This window comes from Nipponia nippon, unplaced genomic scaffold, assembly GCF_047370975.1.
Source record: "Nipponia nippon isolate SJK-2023a ecotype South Korea unplaced genomic scaffold, ASM4737097v1 scaffold_9, whole genome shotgun sequence".
Lineage (NCBI taxonomy): Eukaryota > Metazoa > Chordata > Aves > Pelecaniformes > Threskiornithidae > Nipponia > Nipponia nippon.
The window spans coordinates 43766391-43786005 of NW_028262413.1; the positions used below are offsets into that span (position 1 = coordinate 43766391).

At 38.9% G+C, this 19615-nt stretch overlaps 1 long non-coding RNA gene across 1 annotated transcript in view; it reads right to left on the reverse strand.

The window, feature by feature from the left end:
* Nucleotides 1-5949: 5949 nt before the first annotated feature.
* The window catches only part of LOC148050304 (uncharacterized), a 58936-nt gene continuing 45270 nt past the window's right edge, over nt 5950-19615 (reverse strand). The window contains exons 11-12 of the long non-coding RNA XR_015701265.1: nt 14633-14758; nt 5950-7086 (exon numbers count right to left, since the gene is read on the reverse strand). This is a non-coding gene — a long non-coding RNA (uncharacterized LOC148050304). The remainder of the gene's footprint in view (nt 7087-14632; nt 14759-19615) is intronic.

Genomic DNA, 19615 nt, shown 5'->3' on the forward strand with positions numbered 1-19615 from the left:
GGGGCTGATGACTGATGAGTCCAATGAACGTTTGACTCATGTAGACTTAAAATATGCAGCTGAAAAGCTCAGTTAATTCAGAAGAGACACAGCATAGCAGCGATAGCATCTTGTAAAAGCAAGATCCAAGACAAGTAGAAATGGAGTAACACTAGTGATGAAAACAACTGAGGTCTTTGGATTTCTCAAAGCAGCTGAAAATTGGAAGAACTTTTTCATTAAAAAATTCAAAACTCAAGTGTTTTCCCCTTGACAAGGTACAAAATGTAATTTTTTTTTCTACTGTTTACATTATATTTTTGTAAGAGCTGGATTTTTTTTTTTGTTCCCTGTCCATTTCCTTTCATTTTTCCTTTTTGTTGCTCTAGTTGAATAAGTGAATGATATCCAAAATTTCAGTTTGGTTTGGAAAAGTTATAACAGCAGAAAGAAAAATGAAACTAGCTCAGCCACTTTAGAGAGTTTCAATTTTCCTTTGTTCCCTTCTGTAACTTCTCCAGAACTAAAGATTTGGAAGAGTTAGTCTGAAAATAGGAAAAATAGGGAGAAGGATGAGGAGTGGAAAAGGAGGAAAAAGAAAAATGGTGCAAAAAATCCAAACTAATACTTATTCTCTCAGAGGGAAAAAAAGAAAAATGAGGAAATAGGTGTTTAATATTTATTTCAAACAAAAGGTAGAAATAGGAAAATCTGAAAAGAAGCTTTTGCTCTATTCTCTTCTTCTGGATACCAACGATTTCCCTGTCAGCAGCTGTCTAATTGACTAATACAGTTAACATGTGGCAACTATTTTCAACTGTATTTAGCTAAGTCTGCTGCTGTGTTTCAGACACAAGGAAGGCTTCCAAAGCCCAATAGCTGTCTGTTTTTTTCCAGCTTTACTATGGGATCTAACAAAAGCCATTGCACCTAATAGCTTTTGATTTAGTTTAAAAAGCAGCAATGTTTCCATCTAAATATGTTTTAGGACAATGTCAAGGTATAAATCTGTGTCAGATACAATTAGTTTTGAATGCCAGCTTCTGTAAGGACTTCCACTTGGTATCCCAGCCAAAAAAGGTGCCCCAAAATCAACTATCTTCAAAGCTCCTTCACAGAGCGGTAAAACTAATAAGAGCTTGTATTTCAGCAGCTGGACACCCTGAGGGCAAACAGAAAGCAATCAGAGCCAGAAACTCCAGTTAGTGTTCTCTTCCTCCATGGGACAGCTTTGGGTGATGCACGGATGTTCCCTACCTTTTTGTTAGATCCAAACGTTGACTGTTATTTGAGTTAACAGGCTATAAAGCAGTGGAGACCATTGCGAGCTACATATTAACTGGTGACTGTAAAATTTAAAGGACGCTGTTTCTGTCTGACACCTCAAATACACATCTAATTTGCAATGGGTCAAAAATAAACACTTAAAAATTGGGAGAAGAACGCATGATTATCTCCCCAACAATTCCAAACACCAAAGCATCTAATCACAAGCTTAATGTTAAAGGATTTGAAATCTCTGGGATCAATCTTAGGTTTATAATTAGGCATATAGTACAGTGCTCCCTTAGAAAAAAAAATCTGACCGTTTCACTCCTCTTATTCTTTTTTAAAGACTTGGTCTTTTTAGGTTTAAAATCTAATAATGACACAAGCATATTTGTGATCAAATACCTTCTTGCCGTAAGATTTTTTTCTTCACTGATTGAAATGCTGTAACATATATATAGCCCATATATAATGGTGTCTGTAGAGGCTCCATTATTGGACTGAGGCCATTCAGTGCTTTTTCCCAAGCCATCAAATCATTCTGTAGTTATTCTGGGGAAGAAAAAAAACCCCAGGTAGAATGAAATATCAGAGGTGGGTACCAACTTACATGATTGTGAAGAACAATATGTGAAAAATGTTGTGAACACCACAGATGAAAAAACTTTGAGATTAAATTGGTCTTTCACAGTAATATCAGTTTGCTTCATCAACAACAATGTATCTGGACAATGCACCAGTGTCATTGACTTTCACTATTTTAAAGGCCTTTAATACTGATTACTGCACAGTGAACAAAAGCTTTTCTTGTGAGAAGTCTGAAAAGGTTGATTATATGTACATTACAGCTGAAAATGGATCAGACAAATAGTAAGTTATGAAAGTATGAACACAAGAGAATAAAACCATTCACTGGGCTTGAATTACTTTAGTTTATCTTCTTAGGCTGAATTGTGGCTGTGGTCTTTTGCAACTCAAATAAAAAGCATAGATCAAGATGAGATAAAGATAACTGAGTATTGCCAGCATTAGACAATAAAATCAGTAACTGGAATGGAAGAAAACTTCGATAACCACACAAAAAAAATTTTAAAAGTTACAGCAATACAGGCAAAAGTCTGCTGTAGCTACTACAGTCAAGTAAATTAGGCACTAAGACAATAAAAAGATACAAGCATCTGCTCTTGTATTTCTTTGTAAAGATGTTTGGAACTGAAATTATTCTGACCAGCTGAAGGGACTCTCTGATGTTCTAGTTAAACATGGTTTGAAAGCTTCCGAGAGATGAGAGAGGGTAACAACTTTCATATTAGGGCCCACACAGAAGGCTAAACTTCATTCAAAATTCAAAGTTCTGCCTTACACTGGGGGGGGGGAAAAAAAAACCCTCCTATTAAAAAAGCAGTTTGTTTCCCAAAAGAATTTTCCAAGGTGCTTCAGAATCATGTTTCTTTCCATATCTTGCAAAGAAAATTAAGTTTTTATTACTTTATGGTTGTTTTAGCATGAAAGAGGCAATACAGCCATCACAGGAAGGATGCAATATCAGAATTCATGTTGGTAGCAAGAGCTCACACCTCAGGAGGAGCACAGCCCGGTCTGCAAGGCTGAGTAGAGTTTGCAGATTGAGCAGTCAGGAAAAAAATCCAATCATTTTCTTTAAAAACTGCATTTTTGCTCTAAAAGTCATAATAAAAAAACATGGAAGCCCCGGTGTTATTCCTGTGAAACAAAGCTCACACTTTTTAGAACAAAATATCCTAAATTAAATTTTAGCCACTACATTAAAGGGTCATTTCCAAAAGATGAAAGTACATTCTGTGGCAGTGTAAAAGGATAATAGAGGGCAAAAAAGAATTACAACACACTAGTATTACTGAAAAAAGAGCATGAGTTGTGATATCCATGAAATGTTAAATTTTCCGCTATTCACAAGGCTCTGCATTCTTAATATCTGTAAAGAATGGTCATCTCAGTTGCTAAAATATAACCCAAACGCTCAAGCCACAGGGCTAAAATACTCTAAAGTAGCCACTACATCCAGCTGATTCTGCCATTTAGCACTTCTCCTGTAACATCAGTGGTGTAACTTTAGTCCCCAAAAATTGGAGGGCGAGTTATGCCATTGACCTCAGTCTGATCTGGCTCTAGGACAAGCAACCATGCAGTCCCTTGGGGCTACGAGCCATGGGGAAACTCCAGGGCTCTGGAAGATGGAAATAGCCCCAGACACCTCAGCTGGAGAAGAAAGTCAGAGCTGTAACCTCTCCCTGGGGCTGTCAGGAGCCTGAAGCAGTGGGGCCAGGTTTTCACTGAGTTTGTTTCAGCTTAGGCACATGAAAATGGAGAAATCCCAAATCAGTTCCCACCTGGTGAACCACTGAAAGGTGCTAGATGCAGCCTCATTTACAAATAGCTCATGTTAGCCACTGGCTTTTTGGTGCTTATGTATGCTAAGTGCACCCTATCGTACTGAGAATTTCATGCGTGCATGTGTTTAGACACATTGCTTAGACACCAGACAACCTTGTATTAAGTATTGCAGGATATGTGAGAGCCCTCATGCTTTTTCACTAAATGCCACATGCTGCTACGTGCACACAAATACGTACACATGCGCATACACTTGCATGCAACAACTATTTTCTCAGCTACGGACAAAAACTTGCTAATTGATGTTTGTTAAAATTAATATTTTTGCCAGTCAGAATTAGTCACACATGAAGCATGCTGAGCTTCAAGTAGGCTGTCTTAATTAAAGTTTTATCTGTCACTTAATGGAAGAATTATTATCAATTCTGATCATTCTGTTTTTCTTTCAGACAACATTAGTGTGTTATATCAGTCTTTGTATCCCTGTATATAAACCAAAAATTATTTCTGATGTCAAATGCAGGCTGATTTATTTTACAGTGTTTTTACTGCATCCTAGGCTATCTCATATACAACGCTCTCACCCCACATAGCACAGAAGCCACGCAAACAGGTGAACCCACAAAAGGAAAGGATGCTCTACATGCCAGATATTTTCATGAAATGTAGTACCAGTTGCACGGCTTTGCTTTCACTTGCTTCAAACATTTTCAACTGCAAAAGGCCACAAGAGTACTGCTTCTAGGGACAAAAGAAGGTTGTTTGTTTTTTTGTATTTTAACTCAAATAATAGTTCGATTGCCAGTAACACTGATTTCTCTAAAGTATGGCCTATTGCCCTTATGCAAATCTGGAATAACAGCACTGACATGCATGGAATTAAATCTGGAGTCATTCAGGAGCAGCTGAGATCCAAATTCCCCAATCAGTAACATTTTGTTCCAGACTGCAAAACTTCTTGTTAGAACACAAACGCTCTTTTTATGAGAAGAGTTTAAATGAGTTGTTAGTGACGTCTTCACAGAGAAAGCTGGAGGATTTATTTGTACTTTACAAAGAACCTCTTCCTCTCTTTAAAAGCACAAGTTGTTTTAATTTGAACTAATATTAAAAGTTTCTTGCCCTGCATCTGGTGTCAGCTGGACAACTGTACAGTGTCTCTTTATCAATGTAGGAGTGCAATGGCATAAAGACCATGCACTCAAGTGAGAAGTACAAGTATCCTCATATTGCTTCCCTCAGATTGCTAGAATTAATCCAGATTTACAGGCCACTCACCTATAAGGGACAGCTAGTATCCAACTCTTTCCTCATAACTGAGGAGTTGATCCAAATTGCAGGGAAGACAAGCAGCTCTACATATTTTAATAGAAAAGAATGGATTGGTAAATCAAGATCTCCCTTTTTCCAAATAGTCACAGATTCAGAAAGCTGAATCGAGTGACAACATGTCCCAGAAACTGCATCGTCACCAATACAGCAGCATAAATCAGGAACGCTTTGGTGGCTCTTCTAGGCAGTTCTTCTCCTCTTAAAAAAAAAACCCACACAGCAGCCAGTCTTCCTCTTGTGCCACACTGATGCCAGTAAACACAGAAATCTACAGAATTCTCTTCAAAGTATTTTGGCTTCATGCAGTGGAGCTTTAATAGGATCAGTCCTTTCCTGACAGGTCACAGTATGCTGACTAAGTTTAGTTACACTTTATGATTTCAAAGGCTTCTTCCCGAAAGATACTCCCCTCAGCCCTCCTTTTCTTTTTTTTTTTTTTTTTAAGGAGTGCAATGATCAAAGTGCTTTTAAAAATGCTATTCGTGACTACTTTGAGTTAAAAAATGAAACCTAAAGTGATTCCAAGCAGCATTTCATTTTAATTTGAGGGAAGCATAAATTTTGCACGACTGTTCAGCTGGTGATTCAACCACTACAGGTAATAAGCAGTTGGTTAAAATATTTACCGTTACCTATCAAACTGCAGTTTAATATGTGAATAGTCCAATCAGTGTGAAATGATACCACGTGCATGCCGAAAGCTGAAGAGGTGCTCAAGAACTTTAGACCAGCACAAGGGTGCTGGGTACCATGCAGAATTAAGCCAACAAGATACAAGTGAAACAGAGTCGTCGTCTTTGGATTAATTACTATCATTTTATTCAAGCTTTGAGTTGTATGCAGGAATGTTTAAAAAGCTGGCAGGTTTAATTATTGCAAATGAAAAGGAGAAAGAGGAATATTTCCACCACTTTCACAGAATATCTCAAGCATGTAACACTCAATACAGCCAATATACAGGACTTGAGCATAGATGACAAGCACTTTAGTCTCCACACCAAGTTTATATTTTTATGGTATTATCTAAAATACCCACTCAATGCAAACTGCATATTTACCTTGGAAGGAAAAGCCAAGCTGTTTCTGCCAGGATTTAAACATACTGTTCCTGGGGAATGTATGTTTTCCACGCTTTATGCTCAGACTACCAAACTTCCTGCACCAGCACTCATTACATGGTCCAGTGAGAGTTAAAAGCAATCTACCTCCCCCCAAAAAACAGATTTTTGTTCATTTCACCACTTCTTCTGAAATATAGGGCTTCTCCAGGGGACCAACTTCAATTTATAAGTAGGTAGTATATAATGACATAATATTCTGGGCACAGTGACTGCAAAGGTACACTCATCACATATGAAAGATTGTTACCAGAAAACATTGTCATTCCTTTGCTATGCTTGGAAAAATGAAGGGAAAAACCACATGAACTGTTATGGCAGAGAGGGAAGAGCAGCTCGCGTTTGTGCCGTTGATTCTCTCCAGTTTGGAGGCTGAGAAGTTAATGTATTCAACTCTTTAATGCCAGCCTTCCTTCACGTTATTCATACAACTTAACTCCGGCTGCCTCCTCCTCATCCCTCCTGCTTTGCCTCATGCTTCTCAAAAGGCATTTCTCTGCACGGCACATCAGAAACTAAAAATCTAAGTTGCTATCTTACTTCCAAACCGAGCTGTTGTCAGCATTAAACCTACACAATGCATTACAATATAATCCATTTACAGGGTGTCTTATCATGCAAATAACTCAAGGTGCCTCACAATAAAATAAAAAGGACGAGAGGAATAAACCTCGGCCATTGGAACACACAAAAAGGAAACCTTGAAATTTACTTTTAAACACACTAATGGCTCTTTTTTCCCAGTGAGGCATGAAGAGGGACGGGGCAGAGGATTTGACCAAGGAATTCTTATTAGCATTTGATGGGACTTAAATGTGCAAATCCACCCCAAGATCACTGGGAGACTAGACTCCCTAAAAGGAGAAACTTCCTTGACATCTTGAAGAGAGAAGATTCATAAAGGCACAAGCATTAGAGAAAAGCTTGGTCACCAGAACATCATCTTGTTGGCTTAGATCTGAAGAAGTGTAAGGCCTGAATGATCTGGTTTAGGGGCAGGAGCCATAAAACCTCCCTGCAATACAAAAGCAGAAATACTGTTTAAAAGTAAGAATGGCTTTGGCCAGGGCTTACTTCTGACTCATTTTCAAAAAGGGTCCTGGTTTAAATTAATGTTCCATTATCAGTGTAGAAATAGCAAATAAAAGGCACTTTTCCCCTTCCTACTTAATTTGTTTCCGTTTTCCATAGTTCTTCCTTAGACTGTTATAAAGTGCTCTTTGGAAGAGATGGATCGGCAGTTTCCTCCCTCTCATTTACTCCCCTGGGTTGGTGCGTGAAGCAGTCAGAGGCACTGAACAGATCAGCTGTCCCAGGAGCAGAGCAGGGGAGGAACGAGGACCAAACTATGCTTCGGACTGTTGTTCTCCCTCTCCCCCTGAAGGCAGTGCCAGCTCACGTCATGGCCCACATTATTCCCCCCAGTCAAGCCAAACAAGCTTTGCCAAAATGACAACCAGAGGATGGGGCAAAGCAATTATGCCTATTCCTCACTTAGGCACAGGAGCAGCAATAGACACCACACGCCTCGTATGGCACCCAGAAATAAAACCACCGTAGGAGAGGCGACAATTTGAGTCACCGTTTCCCTGTTCCTAAGAGCCCAAATTTTAATATAGTAAAAATGTCAAATACTAGAGATAAGACTCAGCACTAGGAATAAACGTGTGAAGGTGCCAGCTCTTCTGGCAGGTTGTCTAATGCAACCACATCAAATTCAACCATTTAGCCCACGGGCTACTACCCAACTGGAGACTATGGATAAAATCAGTCTGAGGAGCAGAAAGGCTTGCTGCACCAAATTCAGGCTGTTGAAGAATCTCTGACTGACTTACAATAATACAGTACAGGTTTAAAATGATCAGAGGTGGAGCTTTATTAGTCAAATCTAAGCCAATATTAGCCAAACACTTCAGCAGGACTCAGCACTGGTCTGCTGTTCTTTGATCTAAATAGTCACATTCAAGGTATTTCCTTTATTTCTCTTCAGCCTTGACCAGATGTACGTGCAGGTTCAAATTCGAAATATTTAGTGAGTGTTCAGCTTTGGGGCACTCAGGAACAGAATAAAGAGGACTGGAGCACCTTAAACATCAGTAGATAACTACCACCATAGAATGGAAAGCCTGTGGATATCCTGGCAGAGTTGAACATTTCTTCCTACTCCCCAAAAAACATTTCCAGTATCAAAAATTTGCTGTATTTGTTTTAATTAGCGGGCATTAACACAGCATCGAAACCATAATATAGCTAGCATCGATCTATCACATTCTAATTTTACTGGCGTATGTATAACCTATACTAGCTGCCATTAGAGAATATTATTATTGTGCACCAACATTTGCTCTACTTCTGGAGCTCATTGCAGCCAGCCTTGCCTACAACCTGGGTTAAGTTTACAGTCAAATAAGCAGAAATTTAAATTGTAATTTTACATTTTTAAGACCATTTCCTTTCTTTCAGGGTCACAATAATGATGGTTTCTAAGTTGCTCTGAACATTGGCTCTACTCAGATTTGATTGATCTTTTTCTTCAGGATACCCACTTCTACATTCATTCTCACTGATTTAAATCCAGAGTAATACTTAAATAGTGAATGATATTCCACATTTCTAAATGCTATCAGATTGTTGCCTCTGGCCCAGGCTAAGAAGTAATGAACTCCTAAAGTTGCTTTAAGAAATAAAAGACTAAAGTAAAAATGCAATTTAAATTGGAAACCACTGTGTTGTTTGACTCCTCTTGCTTCAAAGTAAAAAGACCAATTTATTTGCCATTTGAAGAGGATGAAAGCCTTTCTAAGACACTATTCCCCCTTCATCTATCATACATTGCTGGACATGTATGGCACCCATGGTTTGTGAGAGCCCTTCCTTGAGGATCATAGCTAATTTCAAAAGAGACAGAGGGATATGTATCATCTGCCTTTCCAAGATCAGAATCAGGTCTGCCTTGGTAAGCTAAGCTTTAGCTTGGAGAGACTTTTTATGGCTGAGTTATAAAAACCCTGGAAACAGGGGAGTTTATGATAGAACCACTGACAGACCCTTAACTATAGCAGTATTCATGGTTACCACTACAAGACAGGCATTATGTTGGAGGGCAGTAAAGTTAAACCTGCCCATAGGGCATTCTGAAATGTTAACTGCCGGTGCATATAGTAAGATTTTTAGCACAGGTGTACTGTCTAAATAAACTTGGCTTCCAGAAACCGCCTCCTTTTCAAAAAAGGAAAGAAAAAAAAAAGGGGGTGGGGGGGTCATCTATGACACTGGAAACATTTCTATAGTTGTGAACAACTACATTTGATTAAAATCTGACAGATTTATCTTCTTAGCAGGAGGGAAGAAATATGTGTTTTCCTCCAAAAGGAAATCAATGTGTCTTTATGATAGATGCAGAGTGAAAATGGGGATGGTGTCACTTTAAATGGTGAGGGAGGAAGGACGGGTAACCCACTGGATTCTACCATTAGCTGCTGGCGTAATTGTTGCGAGGCAATGCCCCCATTCAGATCTCATATTCTGCATTTATAGGACTGTTTTATGGTCACTGACCCAACAGTTGTTACTCAGACTCTTAAGGCAGAACATCTTCAGTGCAGAGGCACTGTGATTTTTTGTTCTTTTCACATTTCTTAATTATGACACCTTAGTGAAATCTCAGGAAAAAAGTCCTTGGCTTTTTTGCTGACATTATTAGTGCTGGAGTCCAGCTAGCTTCTTTAAAACAGCAGAATAATAGCAAAATAATTCTACTTGAAATAACACAGGATTTGAAAACTGCTTATGGCGTGCTGGTTGATTTAGTGGCCAAAACAAATATTCCCATTGAGATAATATATCATCAAAATTTGAAAAAATATATTAATTGAAAGGGTCAACTAGAGCTTGATTAAAAGCAGTAACCTAATGCCCTTATCAAACTATTTGACCTTAACAAATGCGTTATCAGCTTGGATTACGACATTATCCAGAGCTACCTAACAAAATGGTTCAAAGATATGTACATATAAGTATGCTGCCCCTATCCTGTAAAGCTTAGAAGCTAAATAGAGGAGAAGGAAGAAATAAGTAATGACTGCACCCCTGAGCAACTGCACCACAGAAAGATGAAACAACTCAATAAGACAGATTTTTGGCAGAGAAGGAGTATAACCTGTATATCCTGAATGCCAGATCACAGTCCTAAGTAGAAAGCCACACTCTCCTTTTGAAATTATCTTAAATTTAACTAAGTAAAGCAAAACTGCTACAATTTTTAATGTCAAGTGATACTCAGCATTATTCCTTGGTCTGCAGAAACCCCTTTTAATAAAGTTCTGTCAAAAGAATCAACAAATGCATGTGCGCCTCCAGGAAGGGTACTCAGATTTTTAGAAAGATTTTGAGAAGGTTTCACAGCAAAAGCCCTTAAACTGAGCTATTATGAGATGAGTTGGTTACAAAAATAAATATCCAGTTTTCAGACTGGGGAGAGTTTTTGAGCAGGGTCACCCTAGGAGCCTATGTTACCAACTATACTGATCGTATCTGGACAAATGATAGAGAATTATCCAAGAAAACAGAAGAAATTTGGTGTCACTGGGTAGAGAGCAATGCGATTACAATACAGGCACACACACAGGCTCTAGACACATCTATGGCAGAAAGATCTCAGTGATTGTGAATAATTCACTGTAAAACATCAATTCAGTGCTCCACAAAAGGGAAAATAAGATACAAGAGCATGAGTAGAGAATGAAAACCCAGAAAATATCCTCATGCCATGTATAAATCCATGGTAGTTCTGGTCATTCTGACTCAAAATAGATGCAGAAAATTATAACACTTTGCTGCCTTTTTTAAAGTAAAGAATGCCTGAAAAAAGAAAGAGGGGACATGATATCTGGCCTATAAAATCTGGAATAGAGTAGAGAAGGTAAGTAGAGAATGTTTATTCACTACTTTTCATAATACAATACAAGGCACCTGTTAGAAGAAAGTATTTTTCTCCTCAACACTAACTAAATGATGGAACTCATTTTCATAGATGTTGCAGAGAACAAAAATACATATGGATTTTTAAAAAATTTGAAACTTTACTGAGCAATATTAAACGTCAGTTTTGGACGTCTTTTAATGGCTGATTATGAAACCAGGAGGGTGCAAAGTCCTCCTAATAATCTTTCCCTAAGCATCTGTCCCAGACTGTGCTTGGGTCAGGTTTTGCTTTGGTTTGACCCAACTTGCAGTTTACAATATAATGAACTTTATTATAAAATTTTCACATAGTACATAAAATTGTGCTAATAAAATCTGTAGATGATAAGAAGAATTATTATGTTAGAAAATTATGGGAGAGGACAAGATTCCGATTCAGAGCAGTCTGTTATTCTGCATTTACTATAATATAGCTAAATACAGCAAAAGTCAGGGAACAAGGCTACTTTTATAGAATGGGAAACTGTCTCAAAACAGTTGAACCTGAAGGATTTAATCTCCACCTCTCTTCAATGCTATAGCATAAAGAGGCCAAAACCCTCTGGAGTCCAGAGCTAGAGTAAAAAAAGAAAGTTCCAAGTAGAAACAAGGAAATTATCTTGTCTCTGAAAAAAAGCCCTGGTAAGATAAATCATTAGACAGCTGGGTCCAACTCTACTTTCAAAGGGGAGACAAATACTGAAGTAAGACCATAGGAGATGAAAATAATCTAGATACTAGCAACAAGCACTACTGCGCAACATATAATCTCAGCTTCTGCAGTTTAATAAAAAGGAAGGAGGAGGACTCGATTTCCAAGCAGTGGTGCCCGTACGCAGGGAGAATACTGGATAATGTGGGGCATTTGACCTTGCTGCCAACAACACTACAAGAGGCAAAAGTGAAAACAGAAGTTACAGAAATCCAGCTTTGAAAATGCGGTTTCCCAGTACTGAAAATTGCTAAACTTGGAGATCAGTGGGCTTGAAGTGCTTAAGACAAAATTGTTCTGTAAAAAGGAAAAAAAAAAGGGTTCTGCTGTAGCTCTTAGGAGAAATTCTTCAATCTGTAGACACAGCAGTACAGCTGAAGATAAACATAGGTGAAGGGTGTTTACCCACTTTAATTGAGACAACACAGAATTTATCTTCTTCATGGTCTGACTTGGAACACTCAGTGATCTATACACACTCATATTTGAGAAAATATGGGGAAAGGAGGATGCTTATGCAAGTGAGAGAAGTGCATTGCCAGCCTCAGCATCCATAAACCAAAGTCTTCCTCTTACTACTTTGTGAATCTGGGGCCCTGCCTTCTTTTATTACCCTTGTGGTTCAACATTAAGAAAATATTTATGTTTCAGAGTCCTGAGCATTAGAGAGGTACTTGCAACATCAAGTATAACTCTCACACCTTGGTGATACAATTCAGCTTCTGGTCTTGCTTTATTCCAGTATTTTTCCCCTTGGCTACGTCAAAGATTTTGCAGCCCTAGGGATGAGATACTGAAAAGGTGGTGAAAACTTTCAGGGGCAATGGAGAGATCTCACAGGTAGTAGTTGGTGTCTGTTCTTTTCATGATCAGGATCACACTGATCACCAGATTCAGATCTGAGAAGGAAATTAACTCCAGATCAGATTATCAGGGACAGTGAGGGAATTTTTACTGTGTGGGATTAACTGGATATATTTCAGCCAGTTTCTCTAGACATTAGTGCTACCTTGCTATGACCTGTTCTCTGCCTACACTTAGTATTTGGGCAACAAGAATGGGCAGGGCAGAGGGAAAAATTGTACAGTTTTAAATAGGTTGCAATCTCTGGTTTTATCATAGGTAATTTGTAGTATTTAATAGCCCTGATATACAGTAGGTCACATGAAATCATTTAGAAGTCCTGTCTGGATTCAATTTCTAAGAATGTATTAATCTCTGCCTGGCACTGGAAAGATAATGGCATTTCCTTCAGTAGAGCCTCAGTCAGTGCCAAGAGCAGGAGTCTGACTGTCATCAAATCAGCCAGTGAAAACAAGAGGGGTATTTGGTTGTTTATTTATTGAGTCATTCCAGCTTGATATTGGCTTTATGCCAATGCATATAAGTTCAGAGATAAAGAGTTATTCCTAACGATAGCAGGACAATCCATTTCTCCCCATTACAGCACAGAAATCTTGTGCTAAATTAAATCCAATCCCAGATATGCAGGTAACCTGAACCTCGACTTTCACAAGGGAGAAAAGGTTCAGGAGACAAGCTGGGACAAGTCCAGAGAAGGGTCATAAAGGTGCAATGAGCCAGATCCCTGCATAAAAGTTTTGCTGTCTTTCAACAGCCCAGTGCAAATCTGAACTTGGAAAGGTCCAAAGGAAACTATTTAAACCCAGGTCCCAGAATGCAGAGTGAGCTAGTGGGATTGCTCACGGGCCTGAAGTGGCATTTTTTTAAAGAGCAAACAATATATAAAGTAAATAAGGGAAAATGACAACCCTCTGTGTACTCTAAAAGAAAACTAAAAGTCCCACTGGTGTGCTCTGCTTGTCAGGGAATACAGGAGCAAAATGCAAGCGTGTTAAAAGGCTCTAGCTTGGAAGAACTTTTTTTTTTTCCCTTCTTCTTTAAAGCAATGAAATGGTTCAACAACCTTCTGAGAAGGTGAAAAATCTTGCCTGTCTACATTTGTAAGAGAAGCCTGAATTACCTGCCTTTCCCTTTAAGCATTTTCAGATACAAATCAAACACAGATGGCCCATTATGTTTATGACCTCACTGTCAATTGCTCTAGATAGTGCATGCATTAATTATTGAAATATTTTCATAGTATACAACTTTTTAGTGTTCACATTGTCACAGATAATTTCAACTTTCTGATTAGGAGACATAAACAGTGTTATTTATGAGAATTAATCTCTCAAATGTCAGAAAAGTCACAAATATACTGGACTTTTTTTTTTTTTTAATAATGAATCCAGCCTAAAAGAAAAAAAAAAAAAAACAACAAAATAAACCTGGCCTCAGTCCTGAAAGTCAACATTATGTTAACATTCCCTGCGATACATAAACGATGCCAAAACCTATTACAATTGCAGTAAATTTTGATTACTGGAGTTGTTTGTTATTTATGTCTAGAAGATAAAGATAATATTGGGAATAGCCCTCTTCTTTTCTGTGTATAAATTACATCCATAAAATAGCGTGTTTTTTAAACTGTAAAAAAACTTGATTGAGGTTTTCAAATTGTTGTGTCTATTCTGCTTCAAGAAAACCACGTTTAGCAAGTGAGCAGGCAGTGGCATTTCTTTAATTCTTGTTTACTTTCATTAGTAAAAATTGAGCAACTCTAAACCAAGTCCAAAAAAAGTCCACAGAGTAGCAAACAGCTCCTAGGAGCAACAAAGTAATCTTTTTCAGAATACAGTCATCAAAAACACCAGTTTCCCCAGAAACAGCCCATTGCCTGACAGGTAAGGCATTTTACCAGAGGTAGGATTTAAGTTACACTCTCGTGAGCAAAGAGGAATAAATCCAAACCTCCACTTCCTTGAGGATAGAGAGGATAAAAGGTGGGGAATGGCCTTTCTGCCAGCTGAGTTTTGGGGAGTACCTTGAGAGCATCAGTCAACTGCAGATCCCTTGACATCAAACTGGGATGTCCCACACGTGAACACCCACCAGCCCCAGGCGCAAGCTCTGCACTGCCCACTCATCGCTGGATCCACATGCTGGATTCCTTAAAAAAAAAAAAAAAATTAACCTTGAGTTCCTATACTATTTTTCTCCTCCCAAAAGCTTAGATTCATATTGTAAGAAACTTTTTCAGGTAGGATCTGCCTTCCTTCAGCAGAAAACCATGGATATTTTTATTCCAGTTGCTATTTAAAAAAAAAAAAAAAAACAAAAAAAAAAAACACAAAACGGCAGATCACCAGGTGATTCAGATTGCAAAAGGTATATCTCTATTTAGAAAAAAAAAAAAGCTGCAGCTTCTTTTACTTATACTTTTATTGCCTTAACATTTCTGCAAGACAAAACTAGAAAGGGAACCCCAAATTTATGGGGTGAAGAACTAAATGAGTTAATCCCTCCTAGGATATTCCAGATGAGCAAACAGAAAACATGCCTTTTTAATATTACTATTTTCAGCAAACCCTTCCAATAAGCTGATGCCATCCAAAGCAGCAAAGGTAGAACAAGTGGGGGAAGGAAGAGAAAGAAACATCTCATGGAAGTAGCCCAAGGGAGAAATAAGTTCATGACTAGCACATTTACACCTTTCTTGATTTATTTAAGGTACAAGAATAGTGTAATATGACCTGTTTGCTTCCCTAACAAGCTTTTATATTTGCAGCAGATCAAGTCCAGACCCACTTCTTGTGGCACAGGCACCTCTCACAGCCCTACAGAAGACCAAGAGCACAGACCTAAGCCCTCTCAGGCTTCCCATAAGCACAGGGGGAAAAAAGAGCAACTAAAGAAGGGGGAAGGGGGACCCCACACCACTATTGTTAACTACATTTTGTGGTGAAGCAGCAGCATCTCCTTTAACCAGGGCCCCCAACTTCACACATAATCTCCACCTCTAATTTTTCCAGTTAAGTGGGATTTGGCTTTTTATAGAGCCCAAGTGTATTCTCCCCACCCCAAGGAAGAATCACACCAAACAGGGGAGTGCTTTTGGGTACCTCCATGAAACCCTCCCAAGCAAATATTTCCCATCCCCTCGTGTCGCTCTTCTCAAAAGCTCACCATCTGCTGCAGATGCTCTGATAGTTGAAATAACTGTAAAAGAGAAACAGCTGGCAAATAAAAGCCTAAATTTTCCAAGACAACCCTTGTCTCATGAGATGGAGACTTCTAAGTCCTCCAAGGTCCCAGCATTCCTTTGGGCCAATTTACATGCCAGGTCCCAACTGGCTATAAATTCAGTGCAGCCCTAGGGCTGCTTCCCTCAATGCATCTTGGGGGGGGCGGGTGGGCAGGCGGGCCTATCTCTTTGTTAGAGGATAGTTAGGAAGTAAAGGAGAGGTCATCTTCTAGGCAGAAATTGCTTTGACCCTGACAGAAGGAAGGTGCTCTCCTGTAGGTTTTCCATGGCTCTGTTTCTACATAAAACTACCCTTAATCCATCCTGATTATTTTATTTATTCTGAAATTTATGGTACTCGGTTTTGCTAAATTTAAGAAATAGAAGTAGGAAGATGAAGTTTCTTAATTTGTTGGTTGGGGTTTTTTTTCCCCTGTAGAGGTTTGCTATGGCTTTTCTACAGCTTGAAGAGCTAAAGCTCACACTTGTGACCATTTCAAATGGATAGACTCTATCCACTCTTCCAGGACTAGTGCTTATGAGAGATAGTAAATATTAACTCTTCCTCTTTTCTTTTCTCTTTTTTTCTGCTTCTGTGTAGAAAACAGAGGCCAGGTTAAGCTTCTGTCTTCCTAGATAAATAGGAAATGTATTGTTTAACTGCAGCAAACCTTCACTGCTTTTTTGCCTACATACTGTGAAGAAAAGTAGATGTTCAGGAAAGGACATATCCTACTGAAACATGTTTGGGGCTGGTGGAGGCGGGCCGGCTGTGCAAACAGATCTTTAGGGATTTATGATGATCAGTTTTTCAAGCATTAGAAAAGCCTGAGAGCACATTATTTTTAAATGAGTTATATATTTAGCGCTATGCCCACCATTCTTTCAGTTCTAATTTTAGAGGGCAGGGGACAACTCTGGCACTATTGTAGCCTTGTCTAAATTTAATATAGTTGAGCAGCTGATGATTATCAGAGAGATTGCCTTTTTGCTCCTTCAGGAATTTTTCACTCAGGAAAAAAAGTTGCTGTGTAGTACTCTGCTTAGGGTATTGTACAAGCTGTTGTAGTACATGAGAAAAAAGTATGCTCTGAAATAGTCTCTTAAGCCCTACCTCTTACTCCAGGTAGGGATTTCAGATACAGGAGAAGTGAATGAGATTGGTTTGGACAATATTTTCCTTTGCCTGCTGCAGGAATAGTAACTTGTTCTGGCATATACCAGTAGACCAGTCCTATCCTATCTCCTTATGAGTACAGATGCCATTAGATAAAGAGCAAAGCTAAGGATCTTCCAGTTCACCAGTTGCCTTGTGGAAGGGGTGAGGAGTGTTGTTGCCCTCTGCTTGCCCACTGCAAGGGTCAGGCAGTCCATCCAGAGCCATGGTTTGAAGACTGGAAGAAGAACTCTTCTAATCCTTCAGTTCAGTCTCTCATAAGATAAAGCCCCCAGATGGTTCCCCCAGTTACAGTCATGGGTAAGTGTGACTTTTAACCCTTACATGGGCTTCAAGACAGTCTAGAGCTCAATGTGTTGTTTTTCTTATTATGGCCATAGTGAGCAGTATCGTCTCAAGCAGTGCCTCTCTGAATTTGTCAAATGATATGCTATTCATATTTTATGGAAACGGGCTTGTGATGCAGGGAGGTTTTTTAAGTGTTTTTAAGTGATTAAAGGCAACATACACAAACACTCTAGTATTAGAGGCAAGCTTAATCTGCATAACTCTACAGTGTCAGAGACTCATTCTAGACAAAGGGTGTTTAATGAAGAACTCTGTAAAAAGAGGCCTTGCAACTTCCTATAAATATTAGGCTTTCTGCCTTCCTTCTGAAATACATTAACAGCCTCAAGAGGGATTATTGATGCTGGCAAGTAAGTTTAAGCAGCCCTCAGAAGTTCCTGACACTGTGTACAGCATTAGATTTTTGCATATGGTTCCCCCCACACGCACTTAAGTATTTGGAGGTTGGGGTGACTGCAGGTCTCTGAGAAAGCAAGATTGATAAAGCAAAGCAATCGGAGTTATTTCCTATGCATGAAATTGATTAAATGCTTCACTAAATGGCTTATAAATTTGGCTCTCATATTTCTGTCACCCACTGCAAAGATTACAGAAACTCCGTCTATAACCATGTTGTATACAATACCGAATTACAAAAGGTTGTAAAAACTAATGTTTTGTTTAAAGTTTTGAGCAGGACCATATGCCTTCGGTGACCTTGAGTAAGCTATTTTAATTCAAAACATTTTAAAGAGTAGAAGAGAAGGAAGAAAATCCATCTGCATAACAAAACTGAACTAACACAAATTAATACTTAGTATGCCGCATATAATTTTTTACTTCTTGCCAGGAAAAATGTTGAATCCCCTTCTACTAGAGTATTCTAATTTTATAGCTACTAAGTGTATGTGACATGAAACCTAGAAGCTCAGGTTTCCCCAGATTGAATTTGCTTTTCTTATTTTATGAACTCTGTTATCAAATCTACCTGGGAACTTACATGGTCCCTTTTACTCTAGAACCCATGTGCATCAGGCACTAGTGGTTTTAACCTCATCAGACCCTTTAAAGTGAAGCTTTATTGATTTCTGCCTCTAGCACAGAGAGTCATTACCTCCCAAAATAAGATGAGAAACTGAGGCACAGAGACACAGAGGATGTCAAGATGCCAAAAGCAGGTGTGAGCACAGTTTGTGCCCAGATCTTGCTTCCCTCTCACGTGGGACAGCCAAAGGACTTCCTAAGGTTTGGGCACTGGGGTATAGCTGTACAAGCAGAGTCAGTTGCTGGAGATCTACTGGTACAATATTAATTTCCTGACTATGCTTAGTCACATGCAGTGTCCTGCACGCATTTAATAACCACTGCTGGTTACACCCAGTTATGCTCTTTGTCCACAGTAGAATAAACTCTGGGCCAACTGAGTCTTCTGTTGTTTTAAAATCTTGTGTTTGTTTATGCTTTGGCTGTCCTGGTGTAAACACCTGACCTGGAAACTTGAGCTCACCCAAAGCTATCTAATTGTAGGAAAGGACATTACTTATAAAGTCACAGATGTATAGTTAGCCACACTGAAATAGGTAGATTGCTTTATAAAACCAATAAACACTGTTCTTCTGAAAGTCACAAATAAAATTTTACAGGATCCTTTTTACACGCAGGTCCATTTTACAGATGGGAAAACTAAGGTTCAGCAAGCAAACAGGCTTTGCCGAGCGTCAGAGTAAGTTCTCTGGAATACCTTGAGGCTGAGCTCTGGCTTTCCTGCTCCTCAGTGCTTTAAGAACTCAACCATACTCTCCTTAGCTATACAAATAAAGATCTTAAGCGATTAAATATAAGTACTGAAGCGAAGCTCATAGCAAGCAAGAGTGAATCGGCATGAAATGCAAATGTAAGCATGAGAAAATAATCCCTGTGTTTTAACCATAAATGCCTGTTTTCTACAGGAAAAGCTATGTTCTCCTGTAACATTTACAAGCCATCTTGTCCCCAGCAAGGATTAACATTTGGCATCGAAGTACTGATCTGGCAAAGAGCTGCCAGTAATGTAATCTTTTTTACAACCAACAACATGCTTAAAGTCTTGACGGACTTGACCTCTGCCCATTGCTAATCCCTAACTTTCTTGCCCATTCAGATGTACATCTTTAAAGAGATGGCACCGAATGTATAGCAAACACTAAACTTTAACTGAAGGTGAAACAAGAGCTGCCCAGAGAAAAGCGTTGGGCGGAGGGAAATCTGAGTGTTCCTTACCCAGCCTCATGCTGGGATTT